Below are 4,899 nucleotides of genomic sequence, written 5' to 3'. Positions count from 1 at the left end.
AAAGCCCAGCGGCCGCCGCCGGCCCGCCCCCGGCTCGCCCCGCTCCGCCCTCCCGGGGCCGGGCAAGGGCAGCAGCGGAGGCGGTGGTACTGCATCGCCGCTGCAGGACGTTGAAGGCGGCTATAGGCATTTTATTTAAGTCGATGTTTCTACAACGAGTGTCTTCTTGTTAAAGGGATCAGAGGGTGCACCTTACCGAACACATCCTTGTGGAAGCACAGGGCTAGGGAGATGGGGCTTCGCCCTGGGAGGTGATGCCTGGGGGGCGGAAAGCCACTAAAAACAGGCCACGGCCGCACTAAAAACTCGTGTAGGAAAAACGGCTCCTACGGAGCTGGACGGGAGGGCGGCAGTACTGCCACAGCGTACGATTGTGCTTCATGGCAGGTGCATGGGCAGGAAAGCCATAGGAAGCCCGAAAGTAGCAGCTCGGGAAGTAAAAGAGAAAAGGAAAATCGGGGAAAGCTCCTGGATCTATGAACAGTAGAGTAGATAAAGACAGCTAAAAAAGCGAACGGGGACAAGGTCTGCACCTCAGCCAGCAGCACGCCCCATCCATCTGTGTTGTGTCTTGTGCCTTGAACTGGGAAGAGGGATTCACTGAGGGACCGGCCCCAAGGGTACCCAACCAGGCACTAGGCACAAGCCAAGAGAAACAAAACTTTGTGAAAAACAGCTAGAGGAGGGTTTATGGGCCCAGGCCTGTGCACAGCAGTCGTATGACACGCACTTGGCATGACACAATCTATACCAAGAAAGTGGTGTCAGCAGAAAGAGGCTGAAGTAGAAGAGGGATGTCAGCCTTGCTGAAGCATCCTGGGGGAAGGGAAGAACATTTTCCCCCAGGAAAAAGGCCTTCAACCTAATGTCCACATGCATCTTTCATAGGCATTTCCTAGAAAAGGGACATTTGTTTTCCCTCTCCGTATGCAAGAGGTCAGAAATGTATCTAAGAGCCAAGTTCTTAGGATCCAAGGAAAAACCTGAATTAGACTCCAAGGCCTTAAGAACTATTTCCAGGATAGTCATGTGGACGAGGGCGTTGGATTCTGGCTCCTATTTTTGGCTCTGGCACTGTGTCCTCTTGAACAACTCTTCTCTGTTCTCGGCGTCTCACCTCTCCTCCCACTCTTTGCCTCATCTAGTTAGATAATTTCTCTGAGGCAGAGACAGGATGATCCCTGATGAAGCCTCTGGGCACAACAGCCACAGAAACAGTCATCTAGCTAGATATGACATTGTCAGCCAGCACTTCAGTGTTTTCATCCCTCTAAGTGTTTAGTTGTGATCATGCCCGAAAGGCCCAGTTAGGACTGAAGGCAGTAGCCTGTCGGTGCCATACACACATTAATGCAAGAGTCCCTACTCCAAAGAGCTGTACTACAAGTGGTTTTCAGATTTTACAGGGGTGTGTGGATCCAAGGCAATTAAGAGTGCCCGAAGTCTGGAACACAAACAAATCAAGAGAACGTTACTTTCCAAACTGGGTGATAGTCACGACACATACACCCATGGGTAGCTTATTTTAAATTTGTATTTTGTCCATTGCTTCACAAGCAGAAAGTGATAGGGGGCATTTAGTACTTGCTTATAACTTTTAATCTGGGGTGCAAATGGCAGAGGCCAAAGGCTTGGTTCATTTGTTTGTTTTTACCTGCTATTAAAGGAGCAGAACTCTCCATCCAAAGGACAGATGTAGCCCAGGTAGCAACAGTGGACACTGTCTAGCTCCTGAGGAAAACTATGGCGTTCTCAGTAACATATCGTACAGACTTAATCTCCATTACATTTCAATATCTTCATTTAGATATTAACATCTAAAATTGCCATCTGAAGCAAGAATTGCAATACAGATAATCCTGTATTGCAAGGCAAAGCTTTTTGAGTTTACAAAACCTTGAAAACTGAAAATAAAGAGTTTGTTTGACTTAGTCCACATTCTTGTTAACCTCCATTTTCGTAAAATGCAAAACAGTCTTGTCTCAGCCGTGTATGTCAAATTTGGTGGCATATGGCAAATTCCTGAGTCTCAGAGGGCTAAAATCCATCAGTGTCCCTGAAGGATCAAAAGAAAATTTTGGAGACCTCTACACATAACATTCATCACTTTTTTAATTAAGGCATTGCTTTTCTGCTGCAATAGCCTGGCTATTGGACCTACTGCCACTGTCCACAGGCTCCATAAACAAATAGTAGGAAATGAGCAGTCTCTACCAACATTTGTGTTTTAGAGCAGGGGAAGGTGACTGGTTTGATCCCTGCTGTCATTACACACCGGTGAGGGAAAAAACACTGGCAAAAAGGTATTTTGCCAGGAGGCAGTTTTAGGCATGGACAGCCATTCCATATAAGCTGAACAGAAGCAGGACAGAGGCAAGACTCACACGTAAACAGAAACTCTTATTTTATGGCATCCAGGTTTCCCCTCCACGCTTACAGAAATAATTCACAAAGCCATTAATGTAAAATGGAAAAAAAATCAATTGTGTTCTTGAGTTGCTTGAAGAACCACCTCCTCTATCAGGGACAGCAGGGAGGAAACATGCCTGCTAACCTGACAGCCCCCTTGTAGTGAGAGCTGCTGGCAAAGTCCTATCATGAACATGCTGAAGTTCATCCTTTGCACACGTCTTGCACTCCCACATCAAAGAACAGCTGGCTGTTAACTGCAAAAATGTTGACTTATTTAAAAAAAAAAACAAAACACTTTGTCTGTTAAAAAGATATAGCTGTTATAAACCACTGATCACCAAGCTACTGATAAATTAGTTTCAAGTTAATTCCATCATTTACTTTTGTTTGCTCTGTAGCCTGAGAGAACATACAATTTCTCTGCCTTGCTTTTACCAGTAAGCCTGTTTTCCTGAGAGAGGAGAATTTTTTTTCTTTCAAGGACTAGGGCTGTACTTTCAGCATGAGTAAGACAGCATGATTCCATTGAAGATATGGAAAGAGTGCTAGTTTTAACAATTTTCCATGCTTTCATTTTTTGAAGGCCTATTTTATGTACAAAAGCTACATGTAGTCATGCTTTCTAGTGGAGTATTTTCCAGTAAAAAGTGCAAACCATGGGAAAAACATCCTGTGAGATTATATCAGAGTTGATAAACTTGGAAGAAAACATTTTCATATATCCTTATTTTTCAATTTATTTCACAAAGTGCAGTACATATAAAAAAAGCTTCAGTTGAAATTATATGCTTCAAGTTTATCTAAACCAGGTGCTCCAAATGGATCCAAAAAGTTTTGGTTTGTTTTTTGTGAGAAGTTATCAAGATTCTTAATTTTTATTCTATAAATACTAGTAATAATGTATTTTTATGTCTGTAGTAAGCATACATTTACATTTATTGCCTTAATATGCACAGCTATGTAATACATGATTTTAACAGGGGGTTGGATTGAATCAAAGTGAGAAAAACCATGTGTAAAATTCTCTTCCGTCTTACCACACTGCTTTTCTGAACAATTTATTCTTACGTTCCTTTGGCTATACTTATTTTATCCTGCTAATTATCAGAGCCTGTCAAGTTTTGGCAGTGTGGAGCATGGCTGCAAACTTCATTTCCAGGATGAGGGAAATCTTGTTGAACCAACTCGGGAAGAGAGCCTGGATGGTGTCACCTCATGTGGCAGTCACATTCTCCCTTTGCTAAGTTATTGCACGCGTTATTGGCTTCTGGTAGGTCAGATCTAATAAAAAGTAGCTTTTCATTTGTCTCCTGTCACTGGAGCCAGGCAGCTTCAGAATATCAAACAGTTTAATCTCATGTAAATATCTGTATTTTATTGGAAATAAATAGGGTCAGGGTAGTTATCCTAGTACTCCCTTTTATCTTCTGCTGTTGAAGAATGGCAGGTAGCCAGCAAACCACTCGGGGGAATTCTGCACTCTCTCGTCTGTCTTCTGGCTGCAGGCAGGTCATGCTTTTTCCACCACTGTATTTGCTGTAACTCGCTGTAAAAATTGATACTCTTTATAGAAGGAGTCAGATGTTTTCAGCTTCACTTTGTATCCGGAAACCTAAGTGGAATTTTACCTTCTGCTGTCATGGACCTCCAATTCTTATTACACTGAAAATAAATACAAGTAGCCTGGCTTCTACATACCCTTTAAGCCTAGCAGCGTGTATTGACGGAGCTGCAGCCTTTGTGTGTTGTCTCCAGCAAGAATGAAGGCTCATAAGCACTGTGCACTTCATAAACACAGCACCCAGGTATGCCGCACCTCAAAAAATTTAACTTCCATAATTTAGAAGTATAGATTTCTAGGAGTTCAGCAATCCAGCTACAATTAAAACCCCGTTAAAAGCCCTGAGCTTACTTTCTCCTTACAAAAAGTGGGAAAAGGTGAACACGTGAGAAGGACATTAACAGAAGTGAGCAGAAATGTAGGGGATTCTAGCTAGAATAGCTAACAGGAAGCACACTGCGGTGGAGACAACTGCAGGCCGCAGAAACTGCACATGTCCCACACAACCTTGAGTGTCTCAGAGGCACCTATGCTGAGGTGACTCAGTGAGAAACTGAGTCTTCAATGCTGGAGGGGGAAGAAGGAGGAGAGGGATCTTCTCTAATGCAATGGTCATATGAATAAATCCCAGGGGCGAATGTTCCCAGGTGTTCAGCATCCAGCACTTTTCATTTTGATACCCTCAGCACAGACTTTGTGGTCATTTGGCCTCCCACCTACAGCAGGATTTTATCACTTGGAGCATATAGCTGAGACTCCTCATTAGTCTTGGAAACAGGACCTTGAGACCTTTCTAGCAAGCAATACACTTGCACATTTTTCAGTGAGATGTCTCAGTGCTTGTTCCTGCAAGTTGCTAAATATGCTGGCCATTATACAACAAGACATTTAAGTGCATACTTAAAGCTTGGTTCCGTAGTGGTAGA

The sequence above is a fragment of the Mycteria americana genome, chromosome 4 (genome assembly GCF_035582795.1).
Source record: "Mycteria americana isolate JAX WOST 10 ecotype Jacksonville Zoo and Gardens chromosome 4, USCA_MyAme_1.0, whole genome shotgun sequence".
NCBI classification, from domain to species: domain Eukaryota; kingdom Metazoa; phylum Chordata; class Aves; order Ciconiiformes; family Ciconiidae; genus Mycteria; species Mycteria americana.
The sequence above is the reverse complement of the archived record's forward strand: the minus strand, read 5'-3'. Positions refer to the sequence as shown.